Source organism: Triticum urartu, chromosome 7A, assembly GCF_056163025.1.
Source record: "Triticum urartu cultivar PI428250 chromosome 7A, HENAU_Tu73, whole genome shotgun sequence".
Lineage (NCBI taxonomy): Eukaryota > Viridiplantae > Streptophyta > Magnoliopsida > Poales > Poaceae > Triticum > Triticum urartu.
Window position 1 is genome coordinate 146,464,085 of NC_141879.1, and position 23,427 is coordinate 146,487,511.

The 23,427-nt window shown below is 46.7% G+C and overlaps 2 pseudogenes; both read left to right on the forward strand.

Moving 5' to 3' along the window:
* Nucleotides 1–6,883: 6,883 nt before the first annotated feature.
* LOC147958652 (UDP-glycosyltransferase 73D1 pseudogene) lies at nt 6,884–8,593 on the forward strand (annotated as a pseudogene).
* Nucleotides 8,594–11,572: 2,979 nt separating this feature from the next.
* Nucleotides 11,573–13,184, forward strand: LOC147958653 (UDP-glycosyltransferase 73C6 pseudogene; annotated as a pseudogene).
* The last annotated feature ends 10,243 nt before the right edge of the window (nt 13,185–23,427 follow it).

The following is a 23,427-nucleotide window of genomic DNA, read 5'->3' on the forward strand; positions in this document are numbered from 1 at the left end:
TGGGAGGAGCCGAAGTGTGGCGCATCGCCGGGACCGGATACCTGTCCGACACGCCGAAGAAAGCTCCCGAAGAGTGGCCTTCTGAATGGTTCTACATCGACGATGTCGCTCTACCCAACCCCGTCCGCATGGGCCTCCCCGAGTTTTCAAATGCTCCGCTGAAGAAACGCCATAGCTGGTGTCCTCGGAGCCTCGAGGAAGAGGATAGTGCAGAGGTCATCCTGCTACTGGGCAAGATTAAGGCGCTTGCTCAGTCCGGATTGTCAATAACCGAGGTAATGGCGATCTCTATAACGCGGGGGTTCCAGCCACTCCAATACAGAGGGCTGCCCATGTGGCATTACAACGGGGAAGACGACGCCTCACGCTATGGTCGGAAAGGCCCGAAGACCCCCGCCGCCCTGGCCAAAATTCTAGCCGAGCTGTATAAAGGGGAGAAGGAGTTCACCCGTCTCCAATATCGAGACAGATTTTCCATGTATAATCCTCCATTCTTGTACTTGAATCATTCTTGACAGGCAGCATCTTATCTGCTCATAACATGAATGGTGAAAGGTTGTCGAGGGGATCCATGACTTTGCCCCTCAGCCGGAGAATCGCAACCGGGATCTTGACCCCGGATATGAGGAAGATCCGGACATATTCGTGGAGCTTGAGGATGGAATATTCTATCAGATGAGCTACGACGATACATATGTACCCATTATCGCCGATTACCCCGACCTCCTCCCTGCTTCATGTGTAAGTAATCCAAAGACACCTTATCCAAAAGAGTTTTCTCATTCCTCCTTACCCACCGCACTGTCCTGTGCTTCGAAGGGGAAGCGTTCGACGCGCCATGCTACCCCGGGAGCGTCTCCGAAGAGAGCGTCCCCCCTACCAGGCAAGCCTTCTAAGAGGAAGGCAAACGAAGATACGGCCGAGCCTTCATCAAAGAGGTATGAATTTGCAAGTATGCTCCTTAGCAGTCACATCCAACTGGAACCTTTCCGTTTACCCTGTATCAGGAAAAAGGTGTGCCGGACTATATCCGGGGGTTCGACCGGTCATACTTGCTGTAACCAGGATTCAAATCCTACCGTGAAGACGGGGACTGATGCGGGGGTCCGGCCAATCCAACTTTGTTTGTCTAGCCGCAGTGCGAGCGTGAGATCCATGGAAATGGGTCACATGTCAACCATTGTTGATGTTTGATTGTGTTCGAGCGTTTCCATGATTCTTGCATTCTTCGTGCCACTGCCACCATAAGTGTTAGCTGATTTTATAGGCCAGTGGATTTATTTATTTATTTTTCAACCAAGAAAAGGAACTCAATCATGGTTCAATCGCGCCTGGCCAGGTGTATCATAATTAAGGGCGTTTTTTTCTAGGAGAAACACAATTTATTAATCAAGTGGCCGCCAAGTCTGCCATACATAGATCAGAAATCTCATCGGGTCTTGAACGGAGCCACACCGCAGTGCACTTTTCAATTCTGTCAAAGTAAATAATGACTAACTGAATTGCTTGACTAATAATTCTCTACCCTCCCGAAGGAGTGAATTTTCTTTCTTTCACCATCACCGTATGCGTCGATCTGGCCTCATCCGTGCACATGATCATCTTAACCACATCCATGTAATCAGTATAAAAATTCACAGATTCTAAAATGGAAAACAGAAAAAACCAAGAAAAAGAAGAAGGAAAAAACGGTGGGAGTAAAACTGGAAATGGGCCGACCCAGTTGAAAGTTGAGCTCGAGAAGAAAAAGGGAGATCCCATGTCTCCTGGATTACGTTTAGCGAAGCTAGCAATTGGGTAAGCGCCGGGCTAGTGTTGAATACTAGGGTGCGGCCTACTTATATGGAAGAGAGCCGGTTTTCCATTGTTTTTTTAGGTTTTTTGTTTTTTGTTTTCATTTGTTTTTCACTGGTTCTTGTTTATTTCTTTGTCCATTTTTTTAGTTTTATATTTTCTTTCTTTTTCTTCAGTTTTCCTTTATTACTTTCCCGGTTTTAATAGTAGTTTTTTTCGTCTTTCTTTGTTTTACTTCGGTTTAGTTTGACTCTTTCTTGTTTTTCTTCTTTTCTCTTGGGTTTAACTGGTTTTCAATACACATGTATGGTATATATCTAATACATTATTTTAACACACATTTAATTTTTTAGTTCTTGATTAACATTTTTCAAATATCTTAGTAACATTTTTTGAACACATGGTCAACATTTTTCTATACACATATAATTTTCAAAATTCTTTATTAATATTTTCTAAATAAAAGTTTAAGATTTTTTGATAAATGGTTAACAATTTTTCTATAGCCATTTATATACAAATTAAAAATTCTTTTAAACACACGGTCAACATTTTTTCTATACACATTTAAATTTTTTTCAAATACAAATTTATCATTTTTGAATACATGGTCAACATTTTTCCAATACACATGTAACATTTTTCAAATGCTTGATTAACATTTTTCAGTTACTTGTTCAACATTTTTTTCAAATGTTTGATTGACATTTTTATATACATGATATAAAAAGTTCATCATTTTTTTAATATATGTTCACCATATTTTCTATTCACCTTTAACATCTTTCCAAATGTTTGATTAACATTTTTTAAATAGTTGTTCAACTTTTTTTCAACTGCTTGATTAATATTTTTATATACATGATCAAATTGTTCGATCATTTTAATAAACATGCTCAACATTTTTTCAATACATATTTAACATTATCCAAATGCTTGATTAACATTTTTAAAGTACTTTTTGAACATTTTTAAATGCTTGATTAACATTTTTAAATACATGATCAAATTGGCCGGCCCAGTTGAAAGCAGCGCTCACATTACGCGTTATATCGCTATCCCCTGGCCTCCTACGTGCTAAATAGAAGCAGCATGGCGACCCAACCTGTGGTTGGATGGTTAGAGGAACTGTGGTATCTCCAGCCCACCAGGGTTCAAGTCCTGATGCTTGCATTTATTTCTAAATTTATTTCAGGATTTTCGGCGATGCGCATTTAGTGGGAGGAGACGTTCCCGTCAACAACGAGATGCCTACGATGACTTCGTAAATTTCAAAATGATATGGCGGCTCAGTCTTTATAGGGATAGGGTGTATGGGTGTGTATTCATAGGGATGAGTGTATGTGCGTGTATATGAGCGCTTGCATCTGTACTGTGTTGAAAGAAGCCCACACATAAAACTCACCGGCTAGTTCACGTGCCAGGGAGAAAAGGACAAACCCACAAACAAATAATTGCCGGAACGTAGAAGAACGAAGAGCCCCTCAACAAAAAAAAGTAGGAGAACGAAGAGAGATTATCAATTAGTTTTTTTGAACTTCGGGGACTTTATTTAATTCATAATCATATCCTTTACAATAAGCGGAATCAAGAAATCAGGAGGTTTATCAAGCCACACCCTTAACTCCTGACCCAAGAAACTAAAACGAGCAATAATATGAGCACACTCGTTTACACCATGCACATAATGATTTATTGTCGTCTTGCCAAAAGAACACATCAACCTTCGACAATCGTCAGTAATTACCGCACCTGACGCCCGGTAGTGATCCGGATTTTGGATAGCTTGAACAATCTCCTTAGAATCACTCAATGGACAAAGAAAAAAATGCCCATCTCATCAGCAAGCCGTACGTAGTCCCAATAATAACGCAGACGCCTCCATAGTTGGAGCGTCCATTGCATTCGGTTTATATTCCATGACCGCTGCAACAAAACCTCCTTTCGAATCTCGGAAAATAGCTCCACTTGCCCCCGCACCCGAGTCAACATGATATGAAGCATCAACATTAAGCTTTATACAGCCTGATACTGGTCTAGACCATCTAGTCTGTCGTGAAGGAACTAGCTTCTTTTCTGCTACCCAGTTAGCAACGATACCCCTAATTTGTAGAGACGATCATGTTGGCGTACCAATCTCTTTATCATGGGACACTTGACGTCGTTCCTATCAAATATACCAACACACAACCATAGCCAATTCCACTGCATTTTCTCCCTGGAACGAGGCACCACCAGGTAAATTGGAGCATATTATCTCATCAAGTATCAATGAACCGGACCTATGCTGCTCAGCAATTGCGGCCACGTTTGCGCCTAGGCCTAGTTCCTCCGATACCTCTCCAGCTCTGCAACACATAAATAACATGTGCTTAAGGTCTTCAGGATCTACCTTGCACACCGGACAAGTCACTGGAGTTTTAATTTGTCTGTTCGCTAAATTACAATAACAAGGCACAATTCGGTGTAGAGCTCTTCAAATAAAAATATGTACTTTGGGGGGGGGGGGGGACGGGGGGGGGGGGGGGATACTCAAATCCCAAAGTGATTTCCATACCGGATGTGACATACTTCTTCCCACACTAGTATCAATACCCGCTCTAGTCCGATACTTCGCTTTCCATTCCGCACGATAAGCCGAACGGACGGTAAATCTCCCAGACTTGCATAATTGCCATGCTATGAAATCTGGTTGCTCTTGGGATGGAAGCGGAATTTGCATAATCCTTGTAACGTCAATTGGCCAAAAATTGTCACGTACCAATTGTACATCCCACTCTCCCGTATGTGGATCAATAAGATCTTGTACCGTTTCAAGAAGGCAATGCCCACGTGGTGTCATCACACGCCTATCATGGGTGGTAGGGATCCAAAGATCAGACCAAATATTAATACTTGCCCCATTGCCTGGTCTTCAAATAGCACCTCTGTTTAGGGTCTTTAATCCGGACATGATACTACGCAATATGAACGAGGCATCTATTTTAAGAACCGCATTGAAAAGGTCCCCATCCGGATAATATTTCGCACGAAGTACCCGAGCACACAAAGACTCTGGTTCACTTAGTAGTCTCCAAGACTACTTAGCCAACATTGCTTGATTAAAACAGTGTAAATCTCGGAAACCCATTCCTCCTTCTTTCTTAGAAATACACATCTTCCACCATGCTTTCCAATGGAATTTCTTTTGGTTCTGTGAACCTCCCCACCAATACTTAGCAATTGCATCACATATACTCTTGCAGATGTTCTTTGGCAAACTGAAAACTGACATAGCATAAACTGGAATGGACTGCGCAACAGATTTTGACAAAAGTTCCTTCCCTCCCGCAGAGAGCATCCTCGCATTCCACCCATCAATTAGAGCCCAGACTCTATCAACCAATGTTGGAAACAATCACTACGCTCAATCCCCGCATGAGAGGGTAATCCAAGATACTTATCCGTCATTGCCTCAACCACAATATTTAGTTGTGTACAAACTTCTTCCCTAACCTCGACAGTAGTATTTGGATTGAAAAAAATACTGGATTTTGCATCACTAACCAACTGGCCAGAACTCGCACAATACATGTCAAGTTCATTCTGGACGTGGCGTTTGACGCATCCGCTCTCATCAAGATTAGAGAACCATCAGCAAGAAGTAGGTGTGAAACTGATGGTGCCCCCCGACACACTCTAATCCCTTGGATACCACCGATCTCCTCCTCATGCGCTAACAGACTGGAGAGTCCTTCAGCACATATCAAAAATAGATAAGGGGACAAGGGGTCGCCCTGTCGTAGACCCCTTGTTGGAGTAAATATCTGTTTTCTCAGAATTAAACCATACCCAGTAATTTACACTGGTTACACATGCCATAATCATCTGTACCCAGGAATCATCAAAACCAAGCTTGAGCATCATATCACGAAGGAAACCACAATCCACTCGGTCATAAGCCTTGTGCATACCAAACTTTACAGCGCATAACCCATTATTGCCTTGACGACGATGCTTGATTGCATGGAAACGCTCATAAGCCACCAACACATTGTCAGTGATTAGCCTCCCCGGCACAAAAGCGCTCTGGGTCATGGATATAATATCAGGGAGTAATCCTTTTAATCTATTAGAAAGAACTTTAGCAATTACCTTGTAAACCATGTTATAAAGACTAATCGGCCAGAACAGAGTAATGTTTTCCGGTCCGTCCACCTTCGGGATTAGAATTATAGCTGTATCATTCCATCCCTCAGGGATCACCCTTGAATTTAGGGCTGTCAACACCTCATCGGTGATTTGATTACCCACCACATCCCAACATTTTTTGTAGAACACCTCGTGAAGACCATGTGTACCAGGAGCTTTATAATCACCAATATTGAACATGGCTTTTTAAATTTCCTCCATTGTGTATGGCTTCAACAAAGACTCATTCATCACGGCTGTTACTCTAGGCTTAACCCGATGAAGCAAATTAACACCCGTACCCAACACCTCAGAAGTGAACAGGCCGGAGAAGTACGATGAGATCAACTCCTTCAAGTCTTCATTAGTTTCCCTCCATACTCCTGCATTGTCCTTCAACTTGAGAACGCAATTTTTCTTCTTCCGCGCCCGAGCCAAATTCTGGAAGAACTTTGTATTCCTATCACCATGCTTGAGCCAATTGCTAGTGCTCCTCTGCATGAACCGGATCTCCTCTTGTTCTAGCGCAGTTTCCATTTCTTTTGTGATTTCTTGCCGCCGTCTAACCGAGTCGTAGTTATTTCTTCTTTGATCGACGGTTTGGTTAACAGATCGACTTAGAAAACAGAGAGAGAAGTTTCAAAAAATAAAAAAATAGACATAGGCTATGGGTTAGAGGATTTGCTGCAGTGGTCATGTGCCTAATATCGTTAGTTTTCTTTCGGAGGCATGAGGGAGTTCTAGGAGACGTGCTGGAGTTGCTCCAACGTACTGGTGACAAATTTGCCGTCGCTCGTGTGTCCTCGGTACCATCAGTGCTAGCCAAGCCTCGACAAGCAAACATTCGTCGCCCTCATGCTCACGCCTCCGTCATCATCATCAACATAATAACGGACAAACACTATAGTGGTTTAACTGAAAGAGAATCTTGTAGTGACCTCGTCAATCTCGTCACCTCGCCGTCTCGACCATGCCGGCGCCGGCCAGGATGGCTGCAGGCGTTCGTCGCATTCAAAACTCGGCCTTCTTTTAAGACATGGGGCTAACAGACATCCCCAAACGCATCAGTATCGAACCATCTCTCTTACAGTACGGGAAGCAGGGGATGGCTTGCCAGGGAGCACCAAATGGCCGGGGAAACGCCACCGGGGCCGGCGCTGACGACGTCGGGAGCGCTGTTAAGGCGCACTTCGTGCTCGTCCCGCTCATGTACCAGGGCCACGTGATCCCGGCGGTGGACACCGCGCTGCTGCTGGCCACCCACGGCGCGCTCGCCAGCGTCGTCGTCACGCCGTCCAACGCCGCGCGCATCCGCCCGACCGTCGACCTCGCGCGGCGGTCCGGCCTGCCCATCCGGCTCGTGGAGCTCCCGCTCGACTGCGCCGCCGAGGGCCTGCCCGAGGGAGCCGACGACGTCGACAAGATCCCGCCTGGCCTCGCACCCAACTACTTCCGCGCCCTCGCGCTCCTCGCGGAGCCGCTCGAGCGCCACCTCCGCGCGCACCCGCCGTACCCGACGTGCATCGTCTCCGACTTCTGCCACCCGTGGACCGTGCAGGTCGCGGCCAATCTCAATGTCCCGCGCCTCAACTTCTTCAGCATGTGCGCCTTCTCCCTCCTCTGCCAGCACAACGTCGAGAGGTACAACTCCTACGACGGCGTGGCCGACGACAACGAGCCGGTGGTCGTGCCGGGCGTGGAGAAGAGAATCGAGGTGACCAGGGCGCAAGCCCCCGGCTTCTTTCGGGCGCCCGGGTTCGAGAAGCTAGCTGACGAAATCGAGCAGGCGCAAGGCGAGGCCGATGGCGCCGTCGTGAACTCTTTCCTTGAGATGGAGCCCGAGTACGTCACTGGGTACGCGGCCGCCAGGAAGATGAAGGTGTGGACCATCGGGCCGGTGTCGCTGTACCATCAGCACGCCGCGACGCTCGCAAAGAGAGGGAACACCACCACAGCCATTGACGCCGACGAGTGTCTCCGGTGGCTTGAAGGCAAGGAGCCCGATACCGTCTTGTACGTCAGCTTCGGGAGCATCGTGCACGCTGACCCGAAGCAGGTCATCGAGCTTGGGCTCGGGCTCGAGGGATCGGGGCACCCGTTCGTCTGGGTTCTGAAGAACCCCGCCCAGTACGGCGAGGATGTGCGCGAGTTCCTGCAGGACCTCGAGGAGCGCGTCGCCGGTCGCGGGATGCTGGTCAGAGGGTGGTCGCCGCAGGTGCTTATCCTAAACCACGCCGCCGTGGGCGGCTTCGTGACGCACTGCGGGTGGAACTCGACGATGGAGGCGATCGCGGCCGGGCTGCCGGTGGTGACATGGCCGCACTTCTCGGACCAGTTCTTGAACGAGAAGCTGGCCGTGGAGGTGCTCGGAATTGGTGTGAGCGTCGGGATCAAGGAGCCGTTGATGTGGGTGTCGAAGAAGGAGATCGTGGTGGGGAGAGAGGTGGTGGAGGTGACAGTCAGGAGCATCATGGACGGTGGAGGTGAGGGAGTGGAGAGGAGGAGGAAGGCGCTGGCGCTCTCGGAAAAGGCAAGGACGGCCGTGCAGAAGGGTGGGTCATCGCTTGGCAACCTGCTGGATCTGATCAAGCATTTTGAGGTGGACGTGGGAGGTTGCACGACTAACTAAATGAATGTCGTCAAGGTCTTGTAGAGCACTGCGTCATATAGCGCCGAGTATTCAGTTGCAAAAGATTTTTGGACAACCAAACATTTTCTTATCTTTTTTTTACGGGAAACGTTACCTTTCAGCCAGCGGATGGCACTCTCGCGTCCGCCGTGTGTGAAGCCGTTGGATCACTTTTGATCCAACAGACCACGTGTACGAACAGATTCTATGCCTCACGTCCACTGCCCTTGAAAGCCAACCACATGTGGATTAGTCTCACCTATCGTATCTATTACCAGGATTTTGCAACATCCTTCATGTTTCTGAAACATGGGGAATGTTGCAGTGGCGACATGGCCTTGAGAGCCAACCACATATGGATTAGTCCCATCCACCGTATATCTTATGATTTTTGTAACTTCCTTCATGTTTCTGAAACATGGGGAATGTTGCAGTGGCAACACTGCCTTGAGAGCCAACCATATATGGATTAGTCTCATCCACCGTATGTTTTATGATTTTTGCAACTTCACCCATGTTTCTGAAACATGAGGAATGTTGCAGTGGCAACACGGCGGTGCGACGATGCGGATAAAAAAATTTCTGCAACATAATCTATGTTGCGAGAAAAGTCTACAATATTATCTTTGTTACAAAAAAAAATCTGTAATACAACCTTTGTTACAAATGTTTTCTGCAACATGCCGTCTGTTGCAAAAACTTCCGCAACAGAATCTATGTTGCAAAAGTGGAAAAAGTGAAGAATGACCATCAACGCGGGAGTATACCAGATTTGATGGCTCGCGAGGCGGCGGATCTTTTTAAAAGATCTGCCGGCCGATGCCTAGCATGCCCCTTTTCTTACTCTATCTTTATAAAAAGAAAAACGAGTATAATTTTGATCGAACGAAAGTTTGTTTTTCTACTATATAATATGTACTACACCGCAGATGACTTCTTTATTCTTTTTCTTGCATCTCCAAATAAACATAAAAGTTCACCTTAAAAAACTAAAATTAACTCCTAAAAACACACTCTCAAATGCTACTCTTTTTTTTGAGAGAGTACGTCAAAGTCATACCATATTACTCCTATAAATGATGCTGGTGTACCCGCCTTCTGGGGGTCTTCGAGAGTGAAGAGGGCCTTTGCGCAGGTGGACGCAGGAGGTCGCACGACTAGCAGAATGAGCGTCAGCATAGTCTCAAAGTGCACCATGCCAGAGAGCGCCGACGGATTAGTTTCAGAAGATTCTTGGGCAATAAAACCTTTCCCGATCCTTTTTTTCCTCGCTTTGTCAAAAAATAGTATAATTTTGATCATATAAAATATTGTACTTGTATTATGTGTACCGAAACGCAGGCGTCTTCTTTTTCTTTTGCTCAGAGCATCTCCAATCTAACCCAAAAGTTAACTCCTAAAAACCCGCTCTCAAAACCTAGCCCTTAAAAACCTAGGTTTTCTAAGCAAAGCCCAAAACTTCTTTCACTAAAATGAGAACTCAACAACATACATTTACCACCATGTATATGACAAACATCTACTGTTTACCAACAATTACAGCAAACAGTGACGGAGGCAGATTTTTTTATTAAGGTAAGCCCAACGTAGGCAGCCATGCATACAGTGGCACCAAGCGTATAGTTTTCCTCAACACCAGCATGCAAAAAAGTATGAAAATAAAAACAATTAAGCTGTGCTGGAGGCCTGGCCAGCCAGATTGCTGCCTCAGCCACTAACGGCCAACAACCCTATATATAAAAAATACAATTCTAAACAACATATCCCTCGAATTCAGCTGCTTTTGTGCATGTTTGCCCTCATTCTTCTATCTTGTTGATTTAATGGTGTCCCTAATTCTCAACCTCAATTTCATTAACTCTCCTAACCAAACATGTTGTTTTTCATTGCAAGAACTTGAATGATATATATTTTACACAATCTCCCTATTCAGGAGGGACGGGGCAGAATGAGGGTAGGGGCAAGTAGAAATTGTTTGTTGTTTTACACATAGAGTTGAAGGGTGTATGCATAAAATCCCTACTACGACGCACTGCGTGTAAGGCTGGTAGGCACAACCAAAAGAATAAAGATGCACACTGCCAACCCGTTCATGTTGGCCAATTAGAATTAACTAGTAAAAGAGCTCGTGCGTTCCAATGGAAGAACAAAATAACACACACTCCTAACCTAATAATCATTAATCAAGACCCCAATAGGTCCACGTTCTTTATTTCAACATGGCATCCCAATAGATCCGAGTAATGCTACAACTACAAAAGGTTACTTAATTTTTTTACAAAGACGCTGATGTGGGGGATTATGATTGGTTATAGGGGGATGAAGGGGTTCACCCCACTTGAATTCAGGGGTGAGAGAATTAAACTTTAGGGTTGCCTAAACTTTATAAAGTTAAGTAAAACGTTTTTAACTCTTTGTAGGTCTAGCATTATTGCCCTTGACCACACAGGGAGCCCACGCCCCTGGACACAAATGCCAAGTTATCCCATGCGCTAAGATATGTGCTTGCCATTGGAAGACAGTCACGGTTCACGCGGAATGTAAAAAAAACTGTCGTCTGGTATGTGTCATTTGGGTCCCTTTCTTTTTGGAGGTACGAGGGAGTTCTAGGAGACATGCTGGACTTGTTCCAACGTACCGGAGTAGTAGTGACAAGTGACAAATTTGCCTTCACTTGTGTGTCCTCGGTGCCATCGGTGCTAGCTAAGCTAGCCAAGCCTCGACAAGCAAACATTCGTCGCCCTCATGCTCACGCCTCCGTCATCATCATCAACATAATAACGGACAAACACTGAAAGAGAATCTTGTAGTGACATGGTCAATCTCGTCACCTCGCATCTCCACCATGCCGGCGTTGGTCGCATTCAGAACCGGGCCTTCTTTTAAGACATGGGACTAGCAGAACTTGCGACAGGCCCAGACATCGCCAGACGAATCAGTATCGAACTATCTCTCTTACCACCGTACGGGCAGCAGGGGATGGCTTGCCAAGGAGCATCAAACGGGCGGGGAAATGCCATCGGGAGCGCCGCTAAGGCGCACTTCGTGTTCGTCCCGCTCATGTTCCAGGGGCACGTGATCCCGGCTGTGGACACCGCGCTGCTGCTGGCCACCCACGGCGCGCTCGCCAGCGTCGTCGCCACGCCGTACAACGCCGCGCGCATCCGCCCGACGGTCGACTTCGCGCGGAAGTCCGGCCTGCCGATCCGGCTCATCGAGCTCCCGCTCGACTGCGCCGCGGAGGGCTTGCCCGAGGGAGCCGACGACGTCGACAAGATCCCACTTGGCCTCGAGGTGAACTACTTCCGCGCCCTGATGCTTCTCACGGAGCCGCTGGAGCGCCACCTCCGCGCGCACCCGCCCTACCCGACGTGCATCGTGTCCGACTTCTACCACGCGTGGACCGTGCAGGTCGCGGCCAATCTCAAGGTCCCGCGGCTCTGCTTCTTCAGCATGTGCGCCTTCTGCGTCCTGTGCCAGCACAACGTCGAGAGGTACAACTCCTACGACGGCGTGGCCGATGACAACGAGCCGGTGGTCGTGCCTGGCGTGGAGAGGAGAATCGAGGTGACGAGGGCGCAAGCCCCCGGGTTCTTACGGGCGCCCGGGTTCGAGAAGCTAGCCGATGAACTCGAGTTGGCGCTAGCAGAGTCTGATGGCATCGTCATGAACTCCTTCCTGGAGATGGAGCCGGAGTACGTCGCTGGCTACGCTGCTGCCAGGAAGATGAAGGTGTGGACCATCGGGCCGGTGTCGCTGTACCACCAGCACGCCGCGACACTAGCAAAGAGAGGGAACACCACCACCGCCATTGACGCCGATGAGTCTCTCCGGTGGCTCGACGACAAGGAGCCCAGTACCGTCGTCTACGTCAGCTTTGGGAGCATCGTGCACGCCGACCCGAAGCAGGTCGTCGAGCTCGGGCTCGGACTCGAGGCGTCGGGGCACCCGTTCGTCTGGGTTCTGAAGAACCCCGACCAATACAGCGAGGACGTGCGCGAGTTCCTGCAGGACCTCGAGGAGCGCGTCGCCGGCCGCGGGATGCTGATCAGAGGGTGGTCGCCACAGGTGCTTATCCTGAACCACGCCGCCGTGGGCGGCTTCGTGACGCACTGCGGGTGGAACTCGACATTGGAGGCGATCACGGCCGGGCTGCCAGTGGTGACATGGCCGCACTTCTCGGACCAGTTCTTGAACGAGAAGCTGGCCGTGGAGGTGCTCGGAATTGGTGTGAGCGTCGGGATCAAGGAGCCGTTGATGTGGGTGTCGAAGAAGGAGATCGTGGTGGGGAGAGAGGTGGTGGAGGTGACAGTCAGGAGCATCATGGACGGTGGAGGTGAGGGAGTGGAGAGGAGGAGGAAGGCGCTGGCGCTCTCGGAAAAGGCAAGGACGGCCGTGCAGAAGGGTGGGTCATCGCTTGGCAACCTGCTGGATCTGATCAAGCATTTTGAGGTGGACGTGGGAGGTTGCACGGCCGTGCAGAAGGACGCATAAGATGAATTTCGTCAGTCCTATAGCACTGCGCCATAGAGCGCCGAGTGTTCAGTTTCTTTTTTTAAAGAACAAGGCTCAAGAAAGACCAGGTTTTAAATTAACAAAGCCATCAACCAGCTAAGAATTACACAAAGCCGCCATTACAACCAAGTAGGAATAGAAAAGAAAAACAAACAGGAGATACACGGCATTGCCGAAGCAGCTTACAAGCATCAAAGACTACACGCCCTATAGAAATAATCAGAATAAGCACTAGCTTTTAGTCGACGGAGTCTTTCGAGTGAACTTAAACCAGTAGAGCAAACAGAGAGGAACTTCGGGCGGAGCCAATGCCTAGCATCGATGAACCATGCCCTCGTCTACCCTGGAAGGTGAACATCGTAATCATGTTGGTCCTCTCCAAATCCGGAGGGGAGCCCTGCCCCTCGCCTTGAATCGAAAGGTGCCGGACCACCGAAAGATGGAAATGCTCGACATGGTTCCGGGCGCGAAGGGAGAAACTCAGCTCGACACGCCGTTGCACGAATGATACCAGAAGAACGTCCACACAACAGTTCACGATTACAAGCACGAAGAGGAAAAACTGCACAAGGGAGCAGTCACTGAACAAACAAACAAACAAACAAACAAACAAACAAACAAACAAAGAGAAAATATGGAGCATCCATAACTTGAATCAGATTAGCCCGCGGGAATCAGCTCCGTGTCCTTGCTACCGCATCTTGCTGTTGCCAACAAAAGAAAGGACCCCTATCCCCTCCCTGCCCAAGGCAAAGACGTCGAGCAAGCAAGCACAGATTGGCAAATGAACAATTCAAAAGGAATGCGGACCTAAACTAATTCAGAAACAAAGAACCATGCTCCAAAGCCCTCGCCAATGAAGCAGCAAACCCAGCCACCACCAGTCAGCACCCCTGCACTCTCCCACCTTGCCCAAGTCGGCACTTTCAAGAAGGAGGCGACGCATGACGCGTCGTTGCCGTCCAGTCTCAACAAGAGAAGGGATTTCTCCTGGGAATGGAGCAGGAGGGAGAGGGCATGAACCTCATAGACACCTCCGAGGAGGGGAATGACACTGGCCAGTATTGCTGCCATTGTGGATAAGAACACGAGCCAAGGATTTTTCCCGATTCGATCCGCAACTCCACGCAGCCCAACAACGGATCCAGCGACCAGATCCGGCGGGACAAAGTGCTGCGTGGGGGGAGGGAGGCCGCCTTCAGACCCGGATACGAGCGAGGAGGGTGCAACACCCGCTGTGACCGGTGATAGCTCCCGCCGTCCCTCACTGCCCTCACGGCCGAGGAAACAGGGTGGGGGGGGCACAACCTGTCACGCCGCTAGCTTGGTATAGAAGACAGTGTCGTCGTGCCGCCCGAGGTCACTGTCTCTGTGTCCTGAGCCCTCCACCTGGGCGCAACCAGATCCTCGCCGCCGATGTCCTTGACGACCACGCGGGCTTCGCCAGAGGTCTCCTCGGGCGGGGGCGAGGTGAATGAAATATTCCCTAAAGGCAATAATAAAGTTGTTATTTTATATTTCCTAACTCCTGATAAATGTTTATTATTCATGCTAGAATTGTATTGATTGGAAACCTAAATACATGTGTGAATACATAGACAAACACTGTGTTCCTAGTGAGCATCTACTTTACTTGCTCGTTGATCAAAGATGGTTAAGGTTTCCTTGTGTGCTATCAAACGTCACAACGTAACTGGGTGATTATAAAGATGCTCTACAGGTATATCTGAAGGTGTTTGTTGAGTTGGCATAGATCGAGATTAGGATTTGTCACTCCGAGTATCGGAGAGGTATCTCTAGGCCCTCTCGGTAATACACATCATAATCTTGCAAGCAAACGACTAAGGAATTAGTCACGAGGTGATGTATTATGGAACGAGTAAAGAGACTTGTCGGTAACGAGATTGAACTAGGTATGAAGATACCGATGATCAAATCTCGGGCAAGTAACAAACCGACAGACAAAGGGAATAACGTATGTTGTCATAATGGTTCGACCGATAAAGATCTTCGTAGAATATGTAGGAGCCAATATGGGCATCCAGGTGCCATTATTGGTTATTGACTGGAGAGGTGTCTCGGTCATGTCTACATAGTTTTTGAACCCGTAAGGTCTGCACACTTAACGTTCGATGACGATATTGTATTATATGTGTTATGTGATTTGGTGACCGAATGTTGTTCGGAGTCCCGAATGAGATTACGGACATGTTGAGGAGTCTCGAAATGGTTGATAGGTAAAGATTGATATATAGGACGATAGTATTCGGACACCGGAAGTGTTCCGGAGGGTACCAGGTACATATCGGGTCACTAATGTGCCAAGAGGGAAATGCACCAGCCACTAGGGGCTGGTGCGCCCCCCATATGGTCCGAACCAGAGGAGGAGGAAAGAGGGGAAGGGAGAAGGAAAGGGGAGGGATTCGGCCTCCCCCTTCCTTCCCTCCTCCCTCCTCTTTCCTTCCCCATCCGGAGGGAAATGCACCAGCCACTAGGGGCTGGTGCGCCCCCCATATGGTCCGAACCAGAGGAGGAGGAAAGAGGGGAAGGGAGAAGGAAAGGGGAGGGATTCGGCCTCCCCCTTCCTTCCCTCCTCCCTCCTCTTTCCTTCCCCATCCGGCAGATACGGAGGGGGGGGGGCGCCGACCATGGGGAGACCCCAAGTAGGATTCGGCCTACTTGGGCGCCTCCTTGGCTGCCTCCCCTCTCCCTCCCACCTATATATATGTGGGGGGCGCCCATAGAGCACCCCAGACAATTGTTAGCCGTGTGCGGTGCCCCCCCTTCACCGCTTACTCCCACAGTCATAGTTTCGTAGTGCTTAGGCGAAGCCCTGTGAGGATCACTTCACCATCACCGTCACCACGCCGTCGTGCTGATGAAACTCATCTACTACCTCGACGTCTTACTGAATCAAGAAGACGAGGGACACCACCGAGCTGAACGTGTGCAGAACACGGAGGTGTCGTGCGTTCGGTACTTGATCGGTTGAAGTGTTAAGAAGTTCGACTACATCAACCGCGTTAAGAAACGCTTCCGCTTACGGTCTACGAGAGTACGCATACACACTCCCCCATCGTTGCTATGCATCTCCATGGATAGATCATTGCGTGTGCGTAGAAAAAAAATTATTTTCCATGCAACATTTCCCAACACGAGGGGGAGTGGGGGAGGGTAGGGTCGGCGACTAGGGTTCATCGCCACCCGAGTCGCCCTAAGTGGAGTGACGTGGGAGGTGGGGGCTAGTCTCTTTCGAATCTGCCGAGTGCTTACTTTCAGAACATACTTGGACAACCAAACCTTTTTGGGTACTTTTTTATCTTTGTTTCTAGAAAGAGAAAAATTTCAAAAAAAAAACAATATGATTTTGATCATACAAAGATTGTATTTGTACTATATGTCCTACAGTGCAGATGACTTTCTCTTCTTCTTCTTTAGCTTAGAGCATCTCCAATTAAACCCCAAAGTTTTAACTTCTAAAAACTAGCTCTTAAAACCTGATCTTGTCTAGGACACATCTAGGTGTAACATACTTATGTTACATGTAAGTATGACATCTGCCAGCCTCATCCAAAAACAAACAGTACCATTATCCCCCTTTATTTTTTTTATTTGTTGTGCGTCTCCCAGCCTATTAGAATCTTCCCCACCATGACCCTGTGCTTGTTGACGGCCCCTTGACGACTTTACAAGAAGCATGTCTATTGACCTTGTTGTTGCAAAGAACAACAAAACAAGTGATAAAAAACACACACCAAAAACGACACGTCAACACTTGCTTCACGGAATGTGAATGGATGGACAAGAGGCGGCGGCAAGTCCGACTTGTACGTATGGGCACGCAATAATGGCATGCACAATGCATGTTTTCCCCTATGCCTGTCGGTTAGGGTTTCTCTCCTCTTAGGCGATCACGATCGCCTCTGAGTCTTGCCCGCATACTTTCCCCCCGATCGTCTCAGAGATACATCCGCCCTCGCCGACCTTGTCCCTGTTGTGCCCGCGACGAGACATGAACTGGTGATGGCGACTCTCTCCGACGCCCACTCCGCTACGGATGGCGGTGCCGCCGTTGCAGCTGCACGATCGGATCTGGGTGACTTGCTCGAACAACTGGATCTGAACGATGATGACTTTGCTGATGTGGAGATCGATGTAGCAACCAAACCTCAAACAGTCTGATCTCTGTGCATCAGTGTCATCCCTGGATCGGTAATGCTGACACGCACAGTACTTGAAGGATTTATAACAAACTAGCAATCACACACTTATTACATCGAATGTCTCAAAAGAGAACTTATTACAAATATGGCTTAAGGCCATCTAATACGATAACAAAGGAAGGCTTGGAAGATAAAGTGAGTCCATCAACTCCAACGGCATCACTGAGTGAAAGGCCACGACCTAAGGGTCCTTACTCATCGTTTCAAAAGTCTGCAACATGATACATTGCAGCCCAAAAACGGGCCAGCACATGGAATATGCTGGCAATGTAACACAAGAGAGTAATGAATAGAATAATGCTATCACTACATGCATATATGGCTGGTGGAGGCTGTATGGTTAATAAGTTTTGCGAAAAGCCAATTTTTCCCTACAAAAAAGGAATAACTATTATTTAACTATCATGGTGGTTGTTAAACATTGAGAATGGTAAACCCCATCTCAATCCCAATTAAAAGTAATTAATAACCCAATCAAAATTTATAATTAAGAGTGTTGAGATCCACATGATAATCCACGAACTAGATACTCAAGATGTCCATAACCGGAGACACGACTAACCATGATCAGTTTGTACACTCTGTAGAGGTTTGCGCACTTTCCCCACAAGACTCGATCTCCTTTGTTGGATTTCTCGCACTACAAGGTGTTTGAGAAACGGATGACCGAGACACAGTCTTTCAGAAGCATTAGCACCTTACGATGGGTAGACACTACCACCTACATCCCCTACATCTGCTAGTCTACCACTGTAAGAGTTCACACGAATTAATCAACTATGCCAGAGCCCATAGTGGCTTGTGGCTGCACACGGAAGTTTCCAGCATGAATAATCTCATGATCCCTTTGAGCCTGGGTGGCAGTCCATAGAAAAATCACACGGTACCCCGGGATTTCCAAAAATACAGGCAATCACTGGATTTCCCCCAGGTGCCTCAATCCACCCAGATGTGTATTAAAATTGCCATCTTAAGTTAACCATTAATTAACAATACTCATATCTGTCATGAAAACGCTCAAACCCAATCCACATCTACGAGCATAGCATAGCAATATAAGCAACGTAGAAGTAACTCCCAAAGGTTTGATAATAAACAAGTGAATAGGTACTACCTCAACTACTTCCCAACCCACGATTTAATTCTGATCCTAACAATGCAATTGTTTGAGGAGTGATCTAATGCAATAAAACTGGGTAGTAAAGAGGTATGATCAAAGTGTTACTTGCCTTGCTGATGATCCGCGAAACCTAGAGACTCGTAGTAGCACGCTTCACACTCCGGGTACTCTATCGCAAACAAACAAGCATACAATAAGCAATCAAGCAAGGGCACAGGTAAAACTCAAATAAGAGATCTAACCAGAAAGTTCAACTTAAGAACTCCGTTTTGCAAAAATAATCAAATCAAACGAAGCAACAAAACTCAAACGGCGAAAGAAACAAGCTTCGTTCACTAATCTGGACTAAAGTCAAAGTTTACATTAGCAAAAACTTGTTTAAGTTGGTTAAATAAAAAAAGGGCTTCGAGACAAAACTCTAGGCGCTTGAATCGCCTGATTCCGATAAATGAGCGAAAAGATAAACTAAAATGAAAATCGAATCAGAAATCGTGATCGAAAATAATCGCGAAAAATCCGAGAAAAAGAAAAAACGGACGAACAGGCTAACGAACGAACGTTCGCTGTCTGGGGCTAAACGGTGAAAACCGTTTCTTAAAACAAACGTACGAACGGGCGTTTGCTAAATAACTAAACAAAAAAAAACCGGATCTAAAAAAAACAGATCTAGGGTTAAAAAAACGTTCGGTTTTCTCACAAAAACCGACGCGGCGGCGGCTACCCTCGGCTAATCCGGCGAGACGGCAGCGGCGGCAACGGGCGGCATCGCGGCAGGCTGGCGCGACGGCGGCTAGGGTTCGGCGGCGGTGGGCTGGGCCTTGGGGCTCGGGTGGTGCGGCTTATAAAGCCCCCTCGGGCGGAGTCCCGCTCGGGTACGGCCCAGAGTCGGTTTCCCCTTTTTTTTAAAATAATTTCGACGTGCAAAAAAGAAAGAAAAAGAGTACTACACAGACTCCAAAAATCCCTAAATAAATTTTCCCCGTCCTCTAAAAATAGGCCAGACAAGGTGAATATTTATTTGGGCCTAAAATGCAATTTTGAAAAATGCATATTTTTCCTAATTCAAATAAAATAGCGATAAAACTCCGAGTAAAATTCTTATTTAATTTTAACATTAAATCTCCGATATTTCTTTATTTTTGAGGAAGTCATTTTATCCTCTCTCTTTTATTTTTATAAAAGAAATATTCAAGAGAAAATAATTTAAATTAAACGATCCTTTTTTTCAAAATTCGAGAAAAACTCGAATATGAAAATAATGAAATCCCCAACTCTCTCTGTGGGTCCTTGAGTTGCGTAGAATTTCAAGGATCAAACAAAAATGCAATAAAATATGATATGCAATGATGATCTAATGTATAACATTCCAAATTAAAAATTCGGGATGTTACAAACCTACCCCCCTTAAGATGAATCTCGCCCTCGAGATTCGGGTTGGCTAGAAAATAGGTGAGAGTGATCCTTCCATAGGTCTTCCTCTCGTTCCCAGGTGGCTTCATGGTATGGTGGCTCCACTGAACCTTGCAAAATTTTATAACCTTGTTGCGTGTAACTCGGCTGGCAAACTCGAGAATTCTGACTGGCTTCTCCTTGTAGGTCAAATCGCTATCCAACTGTATCACTTCCAGTGGCACTGTATCTCTCAGAGGAATATCAGCCATCTCTGCGTGGCACTTCTTCAACTGAGAAACGTGGAACACATCGTGAACTCCTAAGAATCCTTTGAGTAATTCCAACTTGTAAGCAACTTCTCACATACGTTCCAAAACTTTGTATGGTCCCACAAAACGTGGTGCTAATTTTCCCTTAACTCCAAAGCGCTTCATTCCTCGAAGTGGGAATACACGAAGATACACTCTGTCTCCGACTTCGTAAACTGTCTCCTTGCGTTTAGAATCCTCATAACTCTTCTGCCTGGACTGGGCTACCTTGAGTCTATCGCGAATCAGCTTAACCTTCTCCTCAGACTCTTTAATCAAACCTAGTCCAAACAACTGTCATTCTCCAACTTCGTCCCACAACAATGGTGTTCTGCACCTCCTTCAGTACAATGCTTCGAAAGGGGCCATTTTCAAACTGTCTTGATAGCTGTTGTTGTATGAGAACTCTGCATAAGGTAAATTTTCGTCCCAACTAGATCCATAATCTAGTGCACAAGCCATCAACATATCCTTCAGAATCTGATTGACTCTCTCAGTCTGGCCATCTGTTTGCGGGTGAAAAGCTGTACTGAACTCCAGCCTGGTTCCCAAAGTTTCATGTAACTGATTCCAAAACCTTGAGGTAAACTGGGTTCCTCTATCTGATACAATGGTCCTCGGAACTCCATGTAGACAAACGATCCTGGTCATGTATATCTTTGCCAACTTAGCACTGGTGTAAGTGGTCTTCACTGGGATGAAATGAGCTACTTTCGTCAAACGATCGACTACAACCCATATTGAGTCATAGCCTGAATGAGTCTTGGGTAGTCCCGTGATAAAGTCCATGCCTAGTTTATCCCACTTCCATTCGGGTATCGGCAATGGTTGTAGCAATCCTACTGGCTTCTGATGCTCTGCCTTCACTCTCTGACATACATCACAAACTGCTACATACTCTGCAATATCCTTCTTCATTCCAGTCCACCAGAAACTATCCTTCAAATCCAGATACATCTTGGTATTTCCTGAGTGAATCGAATATGGAGAATCATGGGCCTCTTGCAGAATTAACTTCCCGATCTCCTGATCATTTGGCAAATATACGCGGTCCTCAAACCATAAGGTATCGTGCTCATCCTCACAAAATCCTTTAGTCTTTCCTTTGCTCATTCTTTCTTTTATTTCGGCAATCTCCTTGTCCGTCTTCTGAGCTTCTCTGATCTTGTCCATCAAGGTAGACTGAATCTCCAAAGTTGCTACATAACCTGTCGGAACTATCTCCAAACGTAGTTCGCGAAGGTCATCTACCAACTCCTTGGGTAATTCTCTGCTCATGATTGTATTGACATGACTTTTGCAGCTCAACGCATCGGCTACTACGTTAGCCTTTCCGAGATGATATTGCAACCTCATATCATAATCCTTAATGAGCTCCAACCATCTCCTCTACCTGAGATTCAACTCCTTTTGCGTGAAGATATACTTCAAACTCTTATGATCCGTGTATACTTCACAATGGTTTCTGGTGAGAAAATGTCTCCAAGTTTTCAACGCATGTACTACGGCTGCTAACTACAAATCATGCGTGGCATAATTTAACTCATGGGGTTTAAGCTGTCGTGAGGCATATGAAACAACTCTTCCTTCCTGCATAAGTACGTCTCCAAGTCCTCGATGAGAAGCGTCGCAATACACTTCATAATCCTTGCGTTGATCTGGCAGAATCAACACTGGTGATGTAACCAAGTGTTTCTTCAACTCCTGAAAACTGGCCTCACATTCCTTAGTCCATTTGAACTTTGTGTCCTTCTTTAACAACTCCGTCATAGGCTTTGCAATCTTTGAGAAATTCTCACTGAACCTCTGGTAGTATCCTGCGAGTCCAAGAAAACTCCGGATCTCTCCAACTGTCGTGGGTGACTTGTCACAGTGACAACTTTGGTGGGGTCTACCGCTATTCCTTTTTCGGATATAACATGTCCAAGAAATCCAACTTCCTTCAACCAAAACTCACACTTGCTGAACTTGGTGTATAGCTGGTGTTCTCTGAGTTTCCCAAGTACTACACGCAAATGCTCTTTATGTTCTTCTTCTTTCTTCAAGTAGACCAGAATATCATCAATGAACACCATGACGAACTTATCCAAAAACTCCATAAACACCTTGTTCATCATGTTCATAAAATAGGCAGGTGCGTTAGTCAGGCCAAATGACATAACGGTATACTCATATAGCCCGTACCTCATGGTAAAAGCTGTCTTAGGTATATCCTGCTCTCGAATCTTCAGCTGGTGATACCCTGATCGGAGGTCGATCTTGGAAAACACCTTAGCTCCTTGCAGCTGGTCAAAGAAATCATTGATCATCGGCAGTGAGTACTTGTTCTTGATTGTCACTTCATTCAATCCTCGATAATCAACAACCATCCTTAATGATCCATCCTTCTTCTCCACTAGAAGTACTGGGGATCCCCAAGGTAACGAACTTGGGCGGATATAACCTTTATCCAGTAACTCCTTAATCTGCTCCTTAATTTCCTCCAAATCCATTGCGGGCATTCTGTACGGTCTCTTAGATATGGGCCCTGTGCCTGGCAAAAGCTCCATCAAAAACTCAATGTCTCTATCTGGTGGTATGCCTGGCAACTCTTCTGGAAATACATCTGGAAAATCCTTCACCACTGGTACTTCCTCGTGTACAACTCCTGATAAGGAATTTACTTCAGAACTATTCGGCACATGCCGGGATACATACTTTATCCTTCTTCCTTCTGGGGTGGTGAGCAAAATCAATTTACTGGCGCAGTCAATGTTCCCTCCATACTTCGATAACAAATCCATGCCTAATATTACATCCAATCCTTGTGACTTAAATGCGATTAGGTCTGAGGGGAACAGGTAGTTACCAATCCTTAATGGTAACCGATCACACCATAGGTGAGCCATATACTCTGCTCATGGCGAGGTTACTAACATGGGTAACCTATGGGCTTGGGTTGGCAGTTTAAACTTATGGACGAATCCCCTTGATATGTATGAATGCGATGCACCGGTATCAAAAAGTACGACTGCAGTAAATGACTTAACTAAAAACTTACATATTACTGCATCTGGCTGGGCTTCAACCTCCTCCACGTTAACGTGGTTCACTTGTCCCCTGTTGAAAGGGTTGGGCTTCTTCCCAGAGCTTCCATTGCCATTTCCATTCTTAGCTTCAGGACACTCATTGGCGTAATGTCCGGTCTTCTGGCACTTGTAGCAAGTAACGTGTCTTAGATCTTTCTTGGCGGGTGTTGCCGGGTTGGAACGGTTCTGTCTGCTGCTTCCTCCATTA